Consider the following 23,168-nt stretch of genomic DNA (forward strand, 5'->3'; position numbering starts at 1 on the left):
CGTTTGCTGTCCCTGTTGGGGCGGGGGGGTCTTAATTTTGGTCAGGGCGGGGGAGACCTCCCTCCTACCTGCCAGGCAGGGAGATGAGGACATTGTCAGCCACTGGTATTCCAGAAGGGATGAGGATGCCGACCCTTGATCTGGACATGTGTTGAGGAAAGGGGAGGGACAGTAAGGACATGTGTTGAGGAAAGGGGAGGGACAGATCTCAGGCTGTCTGACTGAAATTTCAGATAATTTTCCCTCCTGCAGTGTTTAGGGCATATTTATACTAAGTTTTTTGTTGCTATCTAAAATTTATTTTTATTTTTATTTTTAAAATTTTTAAAATTTATTTATGATAGTCACACACACACACACACACACAGAGAGAGAGAGAGAGGCAGAGACACAGGCAGAAGGAGAAGCAGGCTCCACGCTATATTATAGCGGATCCCTGGGTGGCGCAGGGGTTTGGCACCTGCCTTTGGCCCAGGGCGCGATCCTGGAGACCCAGGATCGAATCCCACGTCGGGCTCCCGGTGTATGGAGCCTGCTTCTCCCTCTGCCTGTGTCTCTGCCCCTCTCTCTCTCTCTCTCTCTCTCTCTCTGACTATCATAAATAAGTAAAAATTTAAAAATAAATAAAATTAATATAGATGAAAGCTGTCACCCAAGTCGGGACTTAACCTTTTGTGGGGTGGAAAGGATTTGATTGTGCTTGGACCCACAGTCTGTGAAATACTTGGTGGCATTAGGTTGGAGAGAGATGAGAACTTCAGGAGGTGTAGATGTGTAGAGTGAAAGTTTTGGATTGAGCAGCCTCAGCCTCAGCCCCAGAGGTGCGCCTGCATTTCGAGGCAGGTCAGGAGGGATACACCAAGGGATGGAGAAGGCACTGCAAGGGAGGAGGTTAGGAGACCCCCCCTGGAACCTTGATGGGAAGTGGGTGACCTGAAGACCCTCAAGGGGCAGAGGGAAGGCCAGAGTTGGGACAGGACAGCAGTGACCCTGGTGATCTCAGGTGGCATATGGGCCATCTGGAGCCACTGTGTTGTGAGCATGCACTGTGTATCTTTTGACAGGTACTGTCCAGGTATGAGACTGCCTTACTCAAGCTGGCTTTTTATTTATATTTTAAATCTATTTTGTTTATTTATCTTAAAGATTTTTATTTATTCATGAGAGACAGGCAGAGGCAGAGACACAGGTGGAGGGAGAAGCAGGCTCCATTTCCATGCAGGGAGCCCGACGTGGGCCTCGATCCCAGGACCCTGGGATCATGCCCTCGCCAAAGGCAGGCACTAAACCACTGAGCCACCCAGGGATCCCCTGGCTTTCTTTCTTTCTTTTTTTTTTTTAAAGATTTTATTTATTTATTTATGAGAGACACACACAGAGAGAGAGATGCATAGACACAGGCATAGGGAGAAGCAGGCTCCATGCAGGGAGCCCAGCGTGGGACTCGATCCTGGGTCTCCAGGATCACACTCCCGGCGGCAGGTGGCGCTAAACCGCTGCACCACCGGGGCTGCCCGCCCTGGCTTTCTTTTTTTTTTTTTTTTTTTTTTTTCCTGGCTTTCTTTTTAAACAAATTTATCTTTCTCGCAGTTCAGAGGATAAGTCCAAGGTCAAGCTGTCAGTAGGATTAGTTCCTTCTGAGGGTTGAAAGGAAAGGATCTGTCCCAAGTCTCTTTCCTTCATTTGTAGATGTATCTTCTCCCAGTGTCTTCATCATCTTCCTTGTGTACAGGTCTGTGTTCAAATTCCTCTGATAAGGGCACTAGTCATATAGGATCAGGGTTCACTCTCGTGACTTCATTTTACCTAAGTATCCTCTGCAAAGACGCTCTCTCCAAATGTCACATTCTGACTAGGTTATAGCTTCAGCCTATGGATTTTGAGGGAGACACAGTTTAGTCCATAACAGCACAAAAGCAAGTCATCACCATGAACAATGTAAGTGGTATCTGATTCTCTTCTTTCCATTGCAACATCACTGGATTTAATCTACCGTTGCTTATCGGAATGGCCTCTGACCTCTCTTCCTAATTGAGGAGTGAAGTGTGGTAAGGCAGATGGGTGCCAGAATATTCCCTTTATTCCTGGAAAAGTTGTGAGAATGCATGGCTTATGTCCTTGGGCAAGTAGGCTTTCTGCGATGACACTCCAGGGTCCTACTTCCCCACCCAATCATTGCTACAGGACCTGCAAGTCTCTTGGTGTGAAGGAATCCCCAGAAGAAGGGCTGGCTGTGCCCACCCTGTTTCTCTTCACAAAATCACCTCCTAGATAAGGCAAGAGTGGACATCTAATAGAGTTAAGAGCTAATGGTGCTGTTTCCACGTGGAAGAAAATGGCCACAGCAAATATGCCCCCCAACCCTCTCCTAACGGTGTCTTGTATTCATGTGCCAGGTGTATGTATTTGCCGATTTCCACAACAGCCTTATGAGGTGGGTAGCACCATGATTGCCTTTACAAAGATGAGAATTCAGGTGTAGTGGGGATGCTTAGTTTGCCCATAGCCTAGTAGAAGGTAATGGAAGTGTTTGGACTTGAGTGCACAGGAACCATAGGTGAGAAAGTGGAGTGGACGTATTTACCTCTTAGGAAAGTTTCCTGGGGGAGGAGAACTGAGCTAAGAAATAGGAGAGTCAAGGAATTTTGTTCTAAAATGAGCAAGAGGTGGTGAAACAGGGTGAAAGTTCCCCCATTCCTGTGCCATGTCATGTTACCCATGTTACTGAGTGGTAATAAAGTCTTCTGAACTATATCCTCCCCAAGTGAGCAGCTGGGCCTCAGTCTCCCCAACACTTAATACATGTCTGGCACTTAAATGTTTAGGAAACATACTTTTGCATCTCCCTCCTCCCCCCAGTCCAAATCTATGCTAGGTTACTCTGTTAGACCATGGTTAGGAGGTCAGCATCTGTATCCACAGTCCTAGGATTATATCTCCATGTCTTCAGGTGGGGAGTTCTCTAGGCTCCAATTTAATTACCTGTAAAATGAGAAAGCGTGGGTATGCCTAAAGCTATGCCAGGTGGTAGCCACATGATCTGGAATTAGTTCTCTGCAGATTCCAGATTAGGAGGGCCTCCTTCTGTCTTGTGCTAGAGAAGGAGGCTTTTTATAAAGGCCCCGATGAAGTTTGGGTTTACTTCTTACTCTGGATGTAGTTTTGGTAGTCGCCCTTTAACTTGACCTAGCAAGTGCAGCAAGGATGGGCTTCTCAGGCTGTCATGGTCCTGCTTGGTCGGCAGAGGGCAGCAGCCACCAGAAAGTGGGTGGAGCGAAACCTGGGTTGGCTGATCCTGGTCCTGATTTTCCTGCTGGCCTGTTGGGTTTGTCTCCTTGACGCTTGGCAGGTGATCCTGGGACCCTGGAGGGGTAGAAGATGGGGTGTATGAATTAGAGTCTAACCACATCCATCCCCACCTGGGCTTCTTGTACCCCAGATGTGCTTGGGATGGTCTGTTGTGTGTGAAAGCTGGTTCAGGTCTGTGGGGCAGCAGGTCATTTGACACCATATGTTCTGTGCTTCTTGATGCCCTGTTCTCCTCAGCACTGGCCTCCTTCCTTGTCCTCCTTGGTGGCTTTTCACCCTATGCTTCCTCAGCCTCCTTGCATATTCCCCTCTTGGGAAGTCCCTTTGGCTTCCCTCTACCACCACTCCTGAGCCTTTGGCTTCTCCTTTGTCCACTATCCCTGCCTGGCCCCAGACTGCCACACTGCACCGTACCTTGAATTAAAGCAACCAGAGGACCATTTGGCTGGCTGGCAAAAGGGCATGTAGTTTATTAAATATTTAGCACTGGTAGCACCTGTTAGGAATGCCAGAAAGTATAATACTGGGGCTGGATAGCCCATTGAGAAACACAGGTGGATACAGGTAACAGGTGATACAAGGCAGTAAACAAATAGATATTTTAAGGTTTATTTGTTTTAGAGCAGGGGAGAGGGAGGGGGAGAGAGAGAGAGAAAAAAATCTCAAGCAGACTCCCTGCTGAGCTTGGAGCCCGACCAGGGCTCAGTCTCATGACCCTTAGGTCATTACCTGAGCCAGAACCAAGAGTTGGACACTACGCCGACTGAGCCACCCAGATGCCCCAAATGAATAGATGTTTAAGAGGGCTGCAGGCAAGGGGAGGTCTGGGAGGTTAGGAAAGGCTTTGAGCAGGAAACTACTCTCTGAAGCTCTGGACCAGCCCCTGCCCTCAGGCTGGAGAGGTGGTGGTCAGATTCCTCCCGTAACACTCTCTTCTGCCAGTCGTCTTACCCCCATGCCTTGCTCTTCTGAAATTGTCCTGTGCTCATCTGGTCTGGGCCTGTGGCCTTGGTGTCCTCAGGGTGTGAGACAGCACTCTTCAGCAGACATCGTCCGTTGACTTGCTTATACTTGTGCTGCTCCTGGCACAAGTTCTCTCCCTGCATAACCCATCAGATTTCTGCCTGTGATTTGAGGCTCAGCTCATGTGGACTTTGGACCAAATCCTCTGGGCTCCTTTGACTTGTCACAAGCCTGGCTCGGTGTCATTCCTGACTCCATCCCACTCAACACTTAACATAGTACAATAGACATCCTATAAAATAGAGTGATCATGTATTGTCTAAACTGGGACACTTGAGTGTGAAAGGCAGCGGCAGATGCAAGTCAGGACTTTTCAGCACTGACTGCACCATCTAGAGAGCTGTCACTAGTCTGCCTCTGCCATGCAAGCATGTGTGCTTATGGATGAGGCTGTCAGCTCCTCTGGGTTTTAGTGTTCCTGGGTCAGGAAGGGGAGCCAGATGCGGTGGATAACATCTCAGGTTATCAAAGCACTGAATTATGGCTGGTGGAGGAGGTTGGGGCCCATGGGAGGTATTTTGGTGAAGGTGGTTAGATGGTAGATGTGTTTGTAGAAGATGATGGGTCTTAGCATGAGGGCTTATCTTGATGGGTCATAGCATGAGGACTTCAAGACCGGGCTTGGTCAGGGCCCAGCCTAGAGGCAGTAAAGAGCTGCTAGACATTTCTGCTTTGGATATGAGGTGGTGAAGGACTTGGCAGTGAGTTTTCCTTCCTCAGAGCAGGCAGGCGGTTACCACCACACAGTGGAGATAATCCAGCTGATTTATTCATAAACATCACTGGGAGGAGGGGCTATAAAAATTGGTTTCTTTCCCATTTGGGACAGGAACATCCTGATCTAGGCTGGGATGGAAACTAGGATTGTGTAGTTTGTCAAGAGCGGACAATGCATCCTTTCTTGGTTGCTGTGGTATCCCCTTTTCCTCGCTCCTTGTGATTTCTGCAGTAACATGCTAAGTAGGCAGGGTCCTCTCTACACCCAATGGGGCCTGTCCTCCTGAGGTGAGGCAGGAACTCTTCTTACAGGAGTTGGGAGACTGAGAGGGGAGTGGAGGAAATAGTGGAAGCTGAGGGTTTCGTGGTATGAGGCTCCGTGAGATGCAGGACTCTCAGGGGCTGCTGCTGGTTAGGGGAGAATGAGTGTCTCTCATTTAAAGTCACCCCTTCCTTCTCCTTTAAATCTCAGTGGCACTGTTGTGGATTCAGCCTCCAATTCTCCTTGGAGAAAGAGGCCAGAAGTGCACCTGCCCATGCATTACAGGGCAGGAAGATGCATTTTCGACTCTCACACTTGGTCTTCCTCTAGCTGATCTTTACCCAACCACCAATTCCACTTTGGACACTATTTCCTAAACCCCCGATCACAAACTCTTCCTTCTTTTTCAAACAATTGCATTTAACAGAAGAGACTGTATAAAGCTACCCAGTTGGAAGGGGGACCTGCCAATGACAAGAGAGGGCATGAGGCCTTAGCATGGTTTCCTTTAGAAAGGGGGAAGCTATGTCTTCACGGCGCCAACAAATATAGTTAAAAAATGCAGTGAGGTGTGTTCATCTGCCACTTTGGATATGCTATCGCGCGCTCTCTCTTTCTTTTTCTTTTCTTCTTTCTTTTCTGAATTGAATTAGTTTTTCTTTAAAACAATGTTAAAGATCCATCCAGGGAGAAAGTGGCAAGACAAGAAGACAATCTCAAAAGACAGGCAAATCGATCTAGAAGCATAAAAATTGGGAGAGGGATGAGAGAAAACACTGCAACTAGAGGAACCACAGGGATTGGAGAGAGTGGAGAAGAGAGGAAGAGAGACATGAAGATCTATGTTGTCAGCTGGAGGGAAGGACTGGAGATAAGAGGAAAATTCTCCCAGGTGACTGAGCCAGTAGCAGAAATGATGTTCAGAGGTACCTGGACATTAATAATCGAGTCCAGGTAAATTTTATAGTTCTTTCCCTACCCCCACTTTTTTTTTTTTTTTAAGATTTTATTTGTTTGTGAGAGACACAGAGAAGCAGAGACAGAGGCAGAAGGAGAATCAGCCTCCCTGCAGGGAGCCCGATGTGGGACTTGATCCCGGGATCCTGGGATCACAACCTGAGCTGAAGGCAGATGCTCAACCGCTAAGCCATCCAGGCATCCCTTATCTTGACCTGTCTCAAGGTTGCTAGGTATGGCCCTCACATGTGTCAGAATGGCTAAAATTAACAGCATAGGAAGTAACAGATTTTGACGAGGATGCAGAGAAAGGGGAACCCTCTCAAACTGTTGGTGGAAATGCAAACTGGTGCAGCCACTCTGGAAAACAGTATGGAGGTTCCTCAGAAAGTGAAAAATAGAACTACCCTATGACTCAGCAATTGCAATACTAGGTATTTATCCAAAGGATACAAACATAGTAACATGAAAGGGCACCTGCACCGCAATATTATTATAGCAGCAATGTCCAGAACAGTCAAAATATGGAAAGAGCCCAGATGTCCATCGACAGATGAACGGATAAAGAGGAGATAGTATAGATATGCAATGGAATATTACTCAGTCACCAAAAGAATGATATCTTGCCACTTACAGTGATGTGGATGGAACTAAGAGAATTATGCTAAGAGAAATAAGAGAAAGACAAGTACCATATGATTTCACTGTAGGTGGGATTTAAGAAACACAGTTGAACATATGAGAAGAGGGATAAGAAATGAGATGGGGCATAAGAGATTCTAACTACAGTGAACAAGCAGGGATGATGAAGGGAGGTGGGTATTATGAGGGACTTGTGAGGAGGACTGGGTGTTGTCGGTAAGTGGTGAATCACTAATATCGACTCCAGAAACCAATATTACCCTATATTAACTAACTAGAATTATTTATTTATTTATTTATTTATTTATTTATTTCTAACTAGAATTTTTAAAAAAGATTTTATTTATTCATGAGAGAGACAGAGAGAGGCTTAGACACAGGCAGAGGGAGAAGCAGGCTCCATGCAGGGAACCCGACACAGGACTTGATTCTGGGTTTCCAGGATCACGCCCTGGGCCAAAGGTGGCGCCAAACTGCCGAGCCACCCTGACTGCCCACTAACTAGAATTTAAATAAAAACTTGAAACAACAAACAAAGAAAGATTGCTAGGTGTGGGGGCTATTCCTTGGAGCTGCCTGCATTCTGCAGCTGACTGTCAGCTAGACATTTATGGCTCTGATATCAGGAAAATCCTTGTTTCAGACATGCCTCACCCTCTGTTGGCTCCAACAGTAACATCTAATAAGTCATATCCTGTGAGCTGTTAAAAAAATGAAATTCAGTTGAGTAAATTTTAAAGATCTTATTGGCTTTATTCAGTGATTCATGAGTGGGGCAGTATCCCAACTAGCAAATAGGAAGGAGCTCTGAGGAACTGTATGAAATGAAAGAATGTTATAGGCAGAATAGAGCAGGACAAGGAAGCTATACTAACAAAAGTGGGTTGATTGTGTCAAGGTCATCCTTAGGGGATGGCAGGGATCTGTCCTGCCCATTACCTCATTAGTGCTGATTGACTGGTTTAAGATTCCATTTTTGGGATAGGCTGAAAGTGCAGTTAAGTAGTGAGTCTCAGTTTGCTGAGGGACTAACGTAAGTCACTCTATTTTGGGTCTCATTTTATTACTAACAATTCCCTCCTTAACTGATCAAAATTTAAACCATGTGTGCTGCTCCCAGCTGAAGTTCTCACAGTTTTTGCATGGTATTCGTAGGTCACAACTTCAGGTTAAGATTTTTTAAATGAGTCATTCTTTTCATTTTCTGACTTTCTAGTTTTAGATCATTTGTTTGCTGGTTAGTGGTGGTGAACATGCATAGAAAGCTTTTGAGAGAATACAATATGCCAGGGAGACTGCTATGATTACTATAAGGCTAATTCCCAATGTCTGGGGTGCACTCTAGAGCCCCGGTCCCCAAGACTCAAGTGAATTAAGATTGATTAAATCAAAGAAAGACCCCCCCCCCCCAAAGGAGTCACTTTCTTAAGCCAGGTGGCTTGCATAGTGATCTTATGTAGCTAAGTTTTAACTTCACCAGAAGTGTTAATTTGGATGCAGCAAGTGGTGTTAGCTATAGCACAGATGCCTTCTTGCTCCACTAAAAGATAGTGAAGAACTGTCCTGTCATCAAGAAGTGTTTGGCCAGAGAGTCTAAGAATTTTGTTGGGCAGTAATTGCTTTAACAGCACCTGCAATGTCTTCAAGAGTTGAAAGGTTCCTGATTAGAGCTCATTCCTACTCCTAACCAAGGAAGCAAATCCTGAATTATGACTATCTCCTGGTAGGTCTTTTCTAACTTGGTGACATAAATTTGGGGGAATGTACCAACGAAGTGTCTCAGTTTGATTGTGGACGGTTAGGCGCACAATTAGATAACGTAAAAGGCATTGTCAAGTTATGTGCCAGCCTTGTAGGTGTTCATAGGCCAAAGAAGAATGATAACCCACAGACGAGGATAAATCCTGTTGGAGCACAAACCATTCCCACTAAGGTGGCACTATAATAGATGTGTGCACAGCAGATTTGCCCATTCAAGCCAGGAGTTATATTTTCAGCACATTCAGGAAATGAATCTCCTAGCTTGAGATAAAGGGTTCTAAATTCTTTGCAAAAATGGGTACTGCTAGAAAGATATTTTCATGATTGTGGACAGTCCAGTTTAGATAATGATATGAACATCGGAGTGCAAATTTACTATCATTTGTGTAGGCATTTGTGTCTAACTGGTCAAGTACAATAGATTTAGTTGGGGAAAGGTAAAATCAAAGTATTTGTGTGCTTTGATCATAAAAGTCAAGTCTATAAGTGACTTATAAGAGGAGTTGATTGAAGTTTAAGGTGACATTGAGGATAGAAGAAAAATTGGTCACAGGTAGGACCAGAGGATCTCTAGCATCATAGATCTCAGGGTTTTTTTTAATTGAAACATAATTAACTTGCAGTGTTAAATTAGTTTCAGGTATACAATATAATGATTCAACAGTCCAATACATTTCTCAGTCCTCATTAAGATAAATGTACTCCTTTTTTTAATAAATTTATTTTTTATTGGTGTTCAATTTGCCAACATATAGAATAACACCCAGTGCTCATCCCATCAAGTGCCCCCCTCAGTGCCCGTCACCCAGTCACCCCACCCCCCACCCACCTCCCCTTCCACCACCCCTAGTTCGTTTCCCAGAGTTAGGAGTCTTCATGTTCTGTCTCCCTTTCTGGTATTTCCCAAGATAAGTGTACTCTTGATTCCTTTCATCTACTTAACTCATTCCCTCATCCATCTCCCCTCTGACAGCCACCAGTTTGTTCTCTGTATTCGAGTCTGGTTTGTGTGTGTGTGTGTGTGTTTGTTTATCTCTTTCTTTGTTCATTTGTTTCTTAAATTCCACAAATGAGTGAATCATATGGTACTTGTCTCTCTCTGACTGACTGACTTATACTTGCCATTATACCCTCTAGGTCTATCCATGTTGCTGCAAATGGCAAGATTTCATTCTTTTTTATGGCTGAGTAATATTCAATTGTATTTTTGTGTGTGTGTATAAACACACACTCCACATCTTTATCCATTCATCTGTGGATAGACACTCGGGCTGCTTCCATAACCTGGTTGTTGTAAATAAATCTGCAAAGACGTAGGGGTATATCTAGACAGATTGGAGTTTCTGATGACAAATCAGGCAGTCTGAAAGATTATCCTCTTTAGCGGGCCTGGAAGATATGCACAATGGCATTATCATTTCAAGCCAATGTCAGAGTAAAGGAAAAAAGAAAGGACTTCGTGGTTTTTATAAAGATTTTATTTATTTATTGAGAGGAGAGTGTGTGAGAGGGGGGAGGAAAGGAGATGGGATGGGGGGGAGAGACAATCTCAAGCAGATTCCATGCCACAGCCCTGAGATTAAGACCTGAGATAAAATTAAGTCAGATGCTTAATCAACTGAGCCACCCAGGTGCCCCAAAGGTTGGATAGTTAAAGTGGAATGCTTTTTTTTTTTTTTTAAGTGGAATGCTTTGATTTGTCATCTTTAGAGAAAGCAATCTCCCTCTATGTCAGATAATTCTCTTATCAATTTGAGTTGGAGGTCTCTAGCATTTCACAGGACTAGATGTCAGGTGGAGCTGACTTCTTCAGCTGTGAGATATGTAGTTTCTTTAGTTTCACAATGTTTGTGGTCAAGAGCGCCTGGTAAAGTCCTTTCCAGGAGTCTCACTTTTGCAAAAACATTATTAAAAAATCCCAATACCTGTCTGTAAATGACAAAGGACTAAAAAATTCCATTATTAAAGATCTGATGAGAATTCATTTGATAAGGATATAATTATTTCTGTACATATACAACATTTTAAGATAATAACTAGAATTATGACTGATACCATGATACCAGGACATAACAGATTTCCAGGAATTCCATATAATTTCTGGAACACATTACATATAACTGTATAAATACAACATCAAGAAGGTTTAACAGTGCTTAACAATGTAACATAACATATTCAGTAAGCCTAATTAGTTGAATTTCTTTTTATAAGGAGAGACAATAAGTTCTTTTCCTTTTTCTTAGTTTTTTCCTTTTTAAAAATTTAAATTCAATTAGCCAACATACAGTACATACTTAGTTTCAGATGTAATATTCAATAATTTATCAGTTGTGTATAATACTCAGTGTGTGATGAGGAGTACTGGGTGTTATATGAATTCTTTTTCTTTAAAGTTTTTATTTAAACTCAACTAATATTCGACAAAGGAGGAAAGACTATCCACTGGAAAAAAGTCTCTTCAATAAATGGTGCTGGGAAAATTGGACATCCACATGCAGAAGAATGAAACTAGACCACTCTCTTTCACCATACACAAAGATAAACTCAAAATGGATGAAAAATCTAAATGTGAGACAAGATTCCATCAAAATCCTAGAGGAGAACACAGGTAACACCCTTTTTGAACTTGGCCACAGTAACTTCTTGCAAGATACATCCATGAAGGCAAGAGAAACAAAAGCAAAAATGAACTATTGGGACTTCATCAAGATAAGAAGCTTTTGCACAGCAAAAGATACCGTCAACAAAACTCAAAGACAACCTACAGAATGGGAGAAGATATTTGCAAATGTCGTATCAGATAAAGGGCTAGTTTCCAAGATCTATAAAGAACTTCTTAAACTCAACACCAAAGAAACCAACAATCCAATCATGAAATGGGCAAAAGACATGAACAGAAATCTCACAGAGGAAGACATACACATGGTCAATAAGCACATGAGAAAATGCTCTGCATCACTTGCCATCAGGGAAATACAAATCAAAACCACAATGAGATACCACCTCACACCAGTGAGAATGGGGGAAATTAACAAGGCAGGAAACCACAAATGTTGGAGAGGATGTGGAGAAAGGGGAACACTCTTACACTGTTGGTGGGAATGTGAACTGGTGCAGCCACTCTGGAAAACTGTGTGGAGGTTCCTCAAAGAGTTAAAAATAGATCTGCCTTACGACCCAGCAATTGCACTGCTGGGGATTTACCCCAAAGATACAGATGCAGTGAAATGCTGGGACACCTGCACTCCGATGTTTATAGCAGCAATGTCCACAATAGCCAAACTGTGGAAGGAGCCTTGGTGTCCTTCGAAAGATGAATGGATAAAAAAGATGTGGTCTCTGTATACAATGGAATATTACTCAGCCATTAGAAACGACAAATACCCACCATTTGCTTCAACGTGGATGGACCTGGAGGGTATTATGCTGAGTGAAATAAGTCAATCGAAGAAGGACAAACATTGTATGGTCTTATTCATTTGGGGAATATAAAAAATAGTGAAAGGGGGATCCCTGGGTGGCTCAGTGGTTTAATGCCTACCTTCAGCCCAGGGCGTGATCCTGGAGACCTGGGATCGAGTCCCACGTCAGGCTCCCTGCGTGGAGCCTGCTTCTCCTTCTGCCTATGTCTCTGCCTCTCTCTCTCTCTGTGTCTCTCATGAATAAATAAATAAAATCTTTTTAAAAAAATAGTGAAAGGGAATAAAGGGGAAAGGAGAAAGAATGAGTGGGAAATATCAGGGAGGGAGACAGAACATGAGAGACTCCTAACTCTGGGAAATGATCTAGGGGTAGTGGAAGGGGAGGAGGGCAGGGGGTGTGGGTGACTGGATGACGGGCACTGAGGGGGACACTTGATGGGATGAGGACTGGGTGCTATTCTATATGTTGGCAAATTGAACACCAATAAAAAATAAATTTATAATAAAAAAAATAAACTCTACTTAATATATATGGTAAAATTGGTTTCAGGTATAGAATTTAGTGATTCTACTTACATATATATAATACTTACATATATACACTTACATATAATACCCAGTGCTCATCACAACAAGTGCCCTCCTTAATACCCATAACTCATTTAGCACAACTGACAACTGCAACAACCCTCCCCTGCAACAACCCTTAGTTTATTCTCTATAGTTAAGAGTCTTCCGGTTTACTTTTCCTTTCCCTATGTTCATCTGCTTTTTTCTTAAATTCCACATATGAGTGAAATCATGTGGTATTTGTCTTTCTCTGACTTATTTTGCTTAGCATACCTAATACAATCTAGTTCCATCCACATTGTTGCAAATGGCAACATTCCATTCTTTTTGAAGGCTGAGTAGTATTTCATACTATATATACACTATGTTCAGGCATTGGGCATTTTAGCTCTTTTGTAGTTTGGCTAATATATATTTTTTAATAATAAATTTATTTTTTATTGGTGTTCAATTTGCCAACATACAGAATAACACCCAGTACTCATCCCGTCAAGTGCTCCCTTCAGTGCCTGTCACCCATTCACCCCCTCCGCCCGCCCTCCTCCCCTTCCACCACCGCTAGTTCGTTTCCCAGAGTTAGGAGTCTTTATGTTCTGTCTCCCTTTATGATATTTCCCACACATTTCTTCTCCCTTCCCTTCTATTCCCTTTCACTATTATATTCCCCAAATGAATGAGAACATAAAATGTTTGTCCTTCTCCGATTGACTTACTTCACTCAGCATAATACCCACCGAGGCTCCTTCCACAGTGTGGCTATTGTGGACATTGCTGCTAGAAACATCGGGGTGCAGGTGTCCCGGCGTTTCATTGCATCTGTATCTTTGGGGTAAATCCCCAACAGTGCAATTGCTGGGTAATAGGGCAGGTCTATTTTTAACTCTTTGAGGAACCTCCACACAGTTTTCCAGAGTGGCTGCACCAGTTCACATTCCCACCAACAGTGTAAGAGGGTTCCCTTTTCTCCGCATCCTCTGCAACATTTGTGGTTTCCTGCCTTGTTAATTTCCCCCATTCTCACTGGTGTGAGGTGGTATCTCATTGTGGTTTTGATTTGTATTTCCCTGATGACAAGTGATGCAGAGCATTTTCTCATGTGCATGTTGGCCATGTGTATGTCTTCCTCTGTGAGATTTCTGTTCATGTCTTTTGCCCATTTCATGATTGGATTGTTGGTTTCTTTGGTGTTGAGTTTAAGATTCTTTATTCTGTTCCATTGATCTATGTGTCTGTTTTTGTGCCAGTACCACACTGTCTTGATGACCACAGCTTTGTAGTACAACCTGAAATCTAGCATTGTGATGCCCCCAGCTATGGTTTTCTTTTTTAAAATTCCCCTGGCTATTCGGGGTCTTTTCTGATTCCACACAAATCTTAAAATAATTTGTTCTAACTCTCTGAATAAAGTCCATGGTATTTTGATAGGGATTGCATTAAACGTGTAAATTGCCCTGGGTAACATTGACATTTTCACAATATTAATTCTGCCAATCCATGAGCATGGAATATTTTTACATCTCTTTGTGTCCTTAGTTTGGCTAATATTGATAATGTTTCTATAAACATGGGAGCACATGTAGCTGTAGTTCTGTATCCTATGGGTAAATAGCTAGTACTGCAATTGCCAAATCACTGATAGGGTAGATTTAGTTTTTTTCTGGATATCTTCTTTGGAAAAGTGTTTATTCATGTCTTCTGCCTATTTCTTAACTGGCTTAGTTGTTTTGTGGATATTAAGTTTGATAAGTTCTTTTTAGTTTTTCTCTCCCCCAATTTACTTCCAAGCACCTTGCACTTGGCAGCTATCTTACTCCAACCATGAAGTCCTTCTCCCAGTACTCAAATCAATTTCTCAGGTGTTTCAATGATGTCAATACAGCTGTGTTTGAGAGATGAGAAAAGCCTAGAGTCCCCCTACCTCTCTGCCATCTTAACTCCTCTAATGTCAAGTTATTTATTTGAGATTTTTCTTGCTTCTTGATAAAGTCCTGTATTGATATAAAATTCCCTTTTAGAACCACTTTGGCTGCATCCCAGAAGTTTCAGACCATTGTGTTTTCATTTTTGTTTGTTTCCATGTACTTTTTTTAAAGGATTTATTTATTCATGAGCGACACAGAGAAAGAGAGAGAGGCGCAGAGACATAGGCAGAAGGAGAAGCAGGCTCCCTTCAAGGAGCATGATGTGGGACTCCATTCCGGATCCCAGGATCACGCCCTGAGCCAAAGGCAGACATTCAGCCACCATGGTCTCCCATGTCTCCATGTACTTTTAAACTTCTTTATTTCCAGGTTGACTGATTCATTGTTTAGTAGCATATTTTTTAACCTCCAAGCATTTCTGGTCTTTCCAGATATTTTCTTCTGGTTGACTTTTAGTTTCACAGGGTTTTGGCGATAAAAGATGCATGTTATATGACTTCAATCTTGAATTTTTTTGAGGCTGGTTTTGTGTGCTAAGATGTGATCTATTCTGGCGAATGTTTCATGTGCACTTGAAAAAAAAATACGTATCCTGCTGTTTTAGGTTGGAATGCTCTGAATACATCTGTTAAATCCATCTGTTACAGTGTGTTATTCAAAGCCATTGTTTCCATGTTAATTTTCTGTTTAGGTGATGCACCCAGTGATATAAGTAGGATGTTAAAATGCTCTACTATTTTTGCCTCATTATCAATCAGTTTCTTTATGTTTGTTATGACCTGTTTTATGTATTTGGTGGCTCCTATGTTGGGTGCATTAATATTTATAATTGTTATGACTTTTTGTTGGACTGTCCCCCCCTTTTTTTTTATTACATAGTGTCCTTATCTCTTCTTAGAGTCTTTGTTTTAAAATCTATGTTGTCCAATATAAGTAGTACTATGCTGGCTTTCTTTTGACATGGATTTGCATGATAGATGTTTCTCCATCCCTTCAGTTTCAATCTATAGGTATCTTTAGGCCTAAAATGAGTCTCTTATAGGCAGCATATAGATGGGGTGTTTTTGTAATCCATTCTGTCACCCTATGTCCTTTGGTTGGAGCATTTAGTCCATTTACATTCAAAGTAATTATTGGTAGAGATGAATTTATTGCCATTTTATTACTTGTTTTGTGGTTGTTTCTGAAGATTTTTTCAGATCCTTTCTTGTCTTCCTGCTAAGATGATTTTCTTTAGTGATATTTTTGGATTTCTTTCTCCTTATTCTTTGCATGTTTATTAGTGGGTTTTAATATATGGTTACCATTAAGTTTGTATGTAACCTCTTTTGCAAATAGCCATCTATATTAAGTTGATTATTGTTTAAGTTTGAACCCAATTTGATACCTGGGTGGCTTAGTTGGTTATGCATCTGCCTTTAGCTCAGGTCATGATCCCAGGATCCTGGGATCCAGTCCTGCATTGGGCTTCCTGCTCAGCAGGGAGTGTGCTTTTCCCTCTGCCCCTCCCCACTGCTTGTGATCTCTCTCTCATGCTCTCTCTCTCAAATAAATAAAATCTTTAAACAAAATTGAATTCAGTCTTTTCTTCTCTCTTCCTCAAATTTCAGGTATATATTGTTATATTTTATATCTTTTTTTGTTTTGTTTTGTTTTGGTGAGTCCTTTAACTCATTTTTTACAGAAATTTCGTTTTTACTACTTTTGTGTTTCCTATCTTTATACTGTCACTCTTGGCCTCTCATTTCCACTAAAAAAAAAAAAAATGTCCTTTAATATTTTCTGAAAGGCTGGTTAGTGGACACACACTCTAATTAATTTTTAAAAAATTTTAAAAAAGATTTTATTTATTATTCATGAGAGAGAGGCAGAAACACAGGCAGAGGGAGAAGCAGTCTCCATGCAGGAAGCCCGACGTGGGACTCAATCCCAGGTCTCCAGGATCATGCCCTGAACCAAAGGCAGACGCTCACCTGCTGAGCCTCCCACACATCCCCTAATTTAATTTTTAAACTTTTTTTTTTTTTTTTGTCTGGGAAGCTCCATCTCTTTCTATTCTGAATTATAGCCTTACTGGATAGAGTATTCTTGGCTGCAGATTTTTCCTATTCAGAACTCAATATATCAGGCCACTTTCTTTGAGCTTAAAAAATTTCTGTTGCAATGTCTCCTGTTAACCCCATGGGGCTCCCTTGTTACTGACTTATTTTGTCTTGCTGCTTTTGAGATTTTTTCGTTAATTATTATATGTCTTGGTATGCGTCTGCTTTTGTTGATTTTGGTAGGATTTCTCTGTGTTTCCTGGATTTGGATATCTGTTTCTTTCTCCAGATTAGGGAAGTTTTCATTTAGTATTTCTTCATATACATTTTCTGCCCTCGTTTCTCTCTTCTTTTGGGACTCCTACAATAGGAACATTATTATGTTTGATGAAATCACTCAGTTCCCCAAATCTGTTCTTATTTTGTGCATTTCCCCCCTCTTTTTTGTTCATCTTGATTTCTTTCCATTACTCTGTCTTCTAGGGCACTCATTTATTCCTCTGTTTTTCTATCCTCCTGTTCATTCCATCAGGCATATTTCTGATCCCATTTATTGAGCCTTTTATGTCTGCCATGTTATTCCTGATCTCTGTGTGTCAAGGGTCTTGCTCGTCTTTTACACTTTTCTCAAGTTCAGTGAGTATCCTTATGATCATTGCTTTAAATTCTGTATCACACATGTAATTATTTATATATGTTTTGCTTAGAACTCTGTGGCCTTGTCCTGTTGTTTCATTAGGAATAAATTTCCCTGTCTCTTCATTTTGTTTGCCTCTCTGTGTCTCTTTCTGTGTGTTAGTAAAGCCAGGTGCCTTCTGCTATTGAGTGTAGTGACTTTATGAAAAGGTGGTCAAGGAGTGTTCTGTAGTGCAGTGTCCACTGTTCAACAGAATCTTGCACTTCAGGAGAGTATTCTATGTATGTTGCTTACACCCTGCTGTTGTGTCTGAGGCACTTTTCCTTTCAGTACAGTCATCTGCACTGCTTGTGTGCCTATTCTGGGCTATGCTTGTTCTCTTTTTTTTTTTTTTTTTAAAAGATTTATTTATTTATTCATGATAGACATAGAGAGAGAGAAAGAGGCAGAGACACAGGAGGAGGGAGAAGCAGGCTCCATGCACCGGGAGCCTGACGTGGGATTCGATCCCGGGTCTCCAGGATCGCGCCCTGGGCCAAAGGCAGGCGCCAAACCGCTGCGCCACCCAGGGATCCCCTATGCTTGTTCTCTGTGGTGTCAGTAGGATGCAGACAGGCCAGCTCTGAGGGGCCGTTCCCTCCAGAGAACTTGGGTCAACATTGTTAGCCAAATTTGTTGGGCCACTAGTCCTATGCTGGATCCCCAGAAGCACTGAAGTGACTGGGGCCTGCATGCTGGGGTAGCTGGAGATGTGAGGCTGCAAGCAGGGATCCCTAGGTACAGCTGTATGTGGCACAGTGGCAGCAGTGGGCATGGCATGCAGTGGTGTCTGGACGTGAGGTTGGGCTGAGTACAAGTTGGCAGCTGTGTACCCAGTGACTGGCGGGGTATGGTGTGTATGCAGCTTTAACCAAATGTGATCTGAGCTCTGGGTGGAAGCTACAAGTATTTGTGCAGCTCCACTTCCTGTAGGTGGCTTTGTGTGGTGAGTTTGAGTTAGGAAAATGATGCCTGCCAACTTCTCATTTTCAAGGATATCCCTCAACATGTTCCAAAATCAATATGAAGAGATCTGTCTCCCATTTGCCCCTAACATTGTGTAAACTGCCAATTTTAGCTTTTAGTTGCCTCCCCATGCAGGTTGCCATCTCTCTAGTGGCAGTGACACAGCTATCACGTGCATTCCCATCTTGCCCAGGATTGAGTCAGCAGATTTTTAAAGCTCCAGGCTCTAAGTCCCACTGGTTTTACAAACTCATGGATTTCAGCCTCTCTGGTTTTTGAAGCCAAATATTATGAGGATTAATCTTCCCATTGTGAGCTCCCTGGGGTGAGGGTCCATTTCTCTGCCCTCTCAGTATGTGGAGCTACATCCCTTTGTGGGCAGTCATCCTCTGTCTGACTTTCCTTATCTTTCAGTTGCAGCTTCTTCTCTATATTTACTTGTGGAGTTTGTTCTGTCATTCTTCATATTGTTCTCCAGTTTATTGACATGGAGATAGATGATATCTGGTTGTAAACGTGGGATGGTGTGAACTCAAGGTCCTCCTAATTCAGCCATCTTGCCCCATAGTCTCAGAAGTATTGACTTTATATCATAGTATTTACATATTGTTAATGTTACATCATAGTATTTACTTTATGAAACATCAAGACAAGTAAACATCACCCAAGGACTTTGCATTCTTTTCTGGAGAATGGCCTCTGTGTTTTCAGTTGTATGTAGAATAGCTGTATCATATCAGGTAGAACTGTGTCCTTGTTCTTGATTTATTTGGAGATTTAGAATGATTTAAAGAGATGTGTATAGGGACACCTGGGTGGCTCAGTGGTTGGGCATCTGCCTTCAGCTCAGGTTGTGATCCCAGGGTCCTGGGATTGAGTTCTGCATCGGGCTCCCTGCATGGAGCCTGCTTCTCCCTCTGCCTGTGTCTCTGCCTCTCTCTCTGTGTCTCTTATGAATAAATAAATAAAATCTTACAAAAAAATAAAGAGATGTGTATAGGTACAAGTTGATAAGAGGTGGAAATCCAATAGTAAATTTTGTATTATCTTGGCTAGGCCATGGTAAATAGATATTTGATCAAATACTCTAAGTGTTGGTGTGAAGGTATTTTTTAGGGTTAGTAAACTTAAGGGATGCCTGGGTGGCTCAGCAGTTGAGTGCCTGCCTTCAGCTCAGGGCCTGATCCTGGTCCTGGGATTGAGTCCCACATTAGGCTCCCTGCATGGAGCCTGCTTCTTCTTCCTATAACTCTGCCTCTCTGTGTGTGTCTCTCATGAATAAATAAAGTCTTTTAAAAAAGGATTAGTAAAATGAATAAAGCAGATTACTCTCTGTAATGTAGGTAGGTCTTACCCAACTAATTGAAGACCTTAATAGAAGAAAGACCAACCCCCTCCCCAGGAGTATGAGGAAATTCTGACAGCAGATCACCTTTGGACTTGAACTGCAACCCTTCCCTGGGTCTCTGGCTAGTGGCCTGCTCTGCAGATTTGGAATTGTGAAGCCCCTGTAATCCCATAAGCCAAATATTTGAAATAAATATATGTCATCTGTTTGTTATGCTCCTCTGGAGAACCCTAACACACCATTCGTATAGATAGTTTCTATTGCTTGCTTTTTCTATTGTATATGGGTTACATTTTTTCCTTTTTTTGCATATCTCCCAATTTTTTGTTGGAAACTATGCATTTTAGATAATATATGATAGCAACTGTGGGTAGTCCTCACTTCACTCTGGGGCTTATTATTTGCCTGCTTACTTGAGTAATAGTTGGCTGGCTTGCCTTTATTGTATCTATTATCCACCCATCTCCCCCGACTATTCTTCCCCACCTCTGCAGTGGGAAGCCTCAAATAATTGTGCTCAGAGGACATTATGTATATGCACCTTGTGTATGCCCATAGTCTTGAGATGACAGTGGTTTTGGCAGGTCTTTATTTACTATCTCTTCTCCTGACTATACTCAGCTATGGCAAGCTGCTTACTCTATTTTTTCAGCATGCCTTGGACTTAAATTAACCCATAAACTCATCCGACTAAATTCAGACTCTTTTTGAGATGGTACAGAGAAAAGAGGTGGAGAGAAGGGGAAGATGCCAACACTTTCACTTGTATAGTAAGGAGATAAGAGATATGGTTTACAGTTAGTGGAAGGATTTAAGTGTATTAATTATTGTTGCAGTTACATATAATTAAAAACACAGCTAAAATATTGATAGAACTATATTGAGAAGCAGTGGTAGTGGCAGAGGGACCTAATCTATCATAATAGGAACCTTATGTATCATAATAGGGACATAAACAATGCCTAAAATTAATCAAGAAATAGTGATTTAACTTTACCAAAAGGGATGCCTGGGTGGCTCAGCTGTTGAACGTCTGCCTTTGGCTCAGGGTGTGATCTTGAAGTCCCTGGTTGGAGTCCTGCATCAGGCTCTCTGCATGGAGCCTGGCTCTCTTCCCTCTTCCTACGTCTGTGTCTCTGTCTCTCTCATGAATAAATAAAATCTTTAAAAAGAAAACTTTACCAAAAGATGTAGAAGTGACTTTAGAATTAAAATCATAACGTGTGGAGGGGCAAGATGGCAGAAGAGTAGGGTCCCCAAATCACCTGTCCCCACCAAATTACCTAGATAACCTTCTTTTTATTTTATTTTTATTTATTTATAATAGTCACACACACACACACACACACACACACACACACACACAGCACAGAGGCAGAGGGAGAAGCAGGCTCCATGCACCGGGAGCCCGACGTGGGATTCGATCCTGAGTCTCCAGGATCGCGCCCTGGGCCAAAGGCAGGCGCCAAACCGCTGCGCCACTCAGGGATCCCCCTAGATAACATTCAAATCATCCTGAAAATCTACGAATTCGTAGATAACATTCAAATCATCCTGAAAATCTACGAATTCGGCCTGAGGTTTAAAGAGAGAACAGCTGAAACGCTACAGTGAGAAGAGTTCGCGCTTCTATCAAAGTAGGAAGACAGGAAAAAAGAAATAAAGAAACAAAAGGCCTCCAAGGGGGAGGGGCCCCGCGAGGAGCCAGGCTAAGGCCGGGGCGAGAATCCCCAGGACAGGAGAGCCCCGTCCCGGAGAAATAGGAGCTCCACCAATCTCCCCTGGCGGAAAGGCACCCGCAGGGAGTTAGAGCAGCACCCCAGGAGGGCGGGGATGCCCTCAGGCTCCCTGGGACACTAACAGATACCTGCACCCCAGGGAGAGCGCGCTGAGCTCCCTAAAGGGCTGCAGCGCGCACGGCGGGACCCGGAGCAGCTCGGGGGGGCTCGGGCGGCAGCTCTGCGTGGAGGGGGCTGCGCGGCTCCGGGAGCAGCTCGAGGGGGCTCGGACGGCTGCTCCGCGGAGGGGGCTGCGCGGCCAGGAGCGGGAATCCAACAGTGCAGGCCCCGGAGCACAGGGCGCTGGGACACAGCCCAGGATCCGGCCTCCCCCTGGGGACAGGCAGAGGCCGGGAGGGCCCAGGACAGCAAGGACGCTCCTGCCCCGAGCTGCGCAGATCAGTGGGCCCCCGGAGCCTCCAGGCCCTGCAGACAGAGAGCTCCGTAGTTCCTGCGGGAGCTGAATCCAGGTTTCCAGAGCTGCCGCAGCCACTGGGGTTGTTCCTCCTGGGGCCTCACGGGGTAAACAACCCCCACTGAGCCCTGCACTAGGCAGGGGGCAGAGCAGCTCCCCCAAGTGCTAACACCTGAAAATCAGCACAACAGGCCCCTCCCCCAGAAGACCAGCTAGACGGACAAGTTCCAGGGGAAGTCAAGGGACTTAAAGTATACAGAATTAGAAGATACTCCCCCGTGTTGTTGTTGTTGTTGTTGTTGTTGTTTTTGATTTCTGATTGCTTCCCCCACCCCCCCTTTTTCCCCTTTCTTTCTTTTTCTTTCTCTTTTTCTTCTCTTTTTTCCTTCTTTCTTTCCTTCTTTCTCTCCTCTCTTTTGCTCCTTTTCCCAATACAACTTGTTTTTGGCCACTCTGCACTGAGCAAAATGACTAGAAGGAAAACCTCACCTCAAAAGAAAGAATCAGAAACAGTCCTCTCTCCCACAGAGTTACAAAATCTGGATTACAATTCAATGTCAGAAAGCCAATTCAGAAGCACTATTATACAGCTACTGGTGGCTCTAGAAAAAAGCATAAAGGACTCAAGAGACTTCATGACTGCAGAATTTAGATCCAATCAGGCAGAAATTAAAAATCAATTGAATGAGATGCAATCCAAACTAGAAGTCCTAACAAGGGTTAACGAGGTGGAAGAATGAGTGAGTGACATAGAAGACAAGTTGATGGCAAAGAGGGAAACTGAGGAAAAAAGAGACAGACAATTAAAAGACCATGAAGACAGGGGTCCCTGGGTGGCGCAGCGGTTTGGCGCCTGCCTTTGGCCCAGGGCATGATCCTGGAGATCCGGGATAGAATCCCACGTCGGGCTCCCTGTGCATGGAGCCTGCTTCTCCCTCTGCCTGTGTCTCTGCCTCTCTCTCTCTCTCTGTATCTGTCATAAATAAATAAAATATTAAAAAAAAATAAAAAAAATATAAAAGACCATGAAGACAGATTAAGGGAAATAAACGACAGCCTGAGGAAGAAAAACCTACGTTTATTTATTTATTTATTTATTTTAAAACCTACGTTTAATTGGGGTTCCCGAGGGCGCCAAAAGGGCCAGAGGGCCAGAATATGTATTTGAACAAATCATAGCTGAGAACTTTCCTAATCTGGGAAGGGAAACAGGCATTCAGATCCAGGAAATAGATCCCCCCTTAAAATCAATAAAAACCGTTCAACACCTCGACATTTAATAGTGAAGCTTGCAAATTCCAAAGATAAAGAGAAGATCCTTAAAGCAACAAGAGACAAGAAATCCCTGACTTTTA

At 43.1% G+C, this 23,168-nt stretch overlaps 1 pseudogene; it reads left to right on the forward strand.

The window, feature by feature from the left end:
- Nucleotides 1–3,204: 3,204 nt before the first annotated feature.
- LOC144284181 (casein kinase II subunit beta-like) overlaps nt 3,205–23,168 on the forward strand; it is a 46,545-nt pseudogene continuing 26,581 nt past the window's right edge.

The sequence above is a fragment of the Canis aureus genome, chromosome 15, assembly GCF_053574225.1.
Source record: "Canis aureus isolate CA01 chromosome 15, VMU_Caureus_v.1.0, whole genome shotgun sequence".
Classification (NCBI taxonomy): domain Eukaryota; kingdom Metazoa; phylum Chordata; class Mammalia; order Carnivora; family Canidae; genus Canis; species Canis aureus.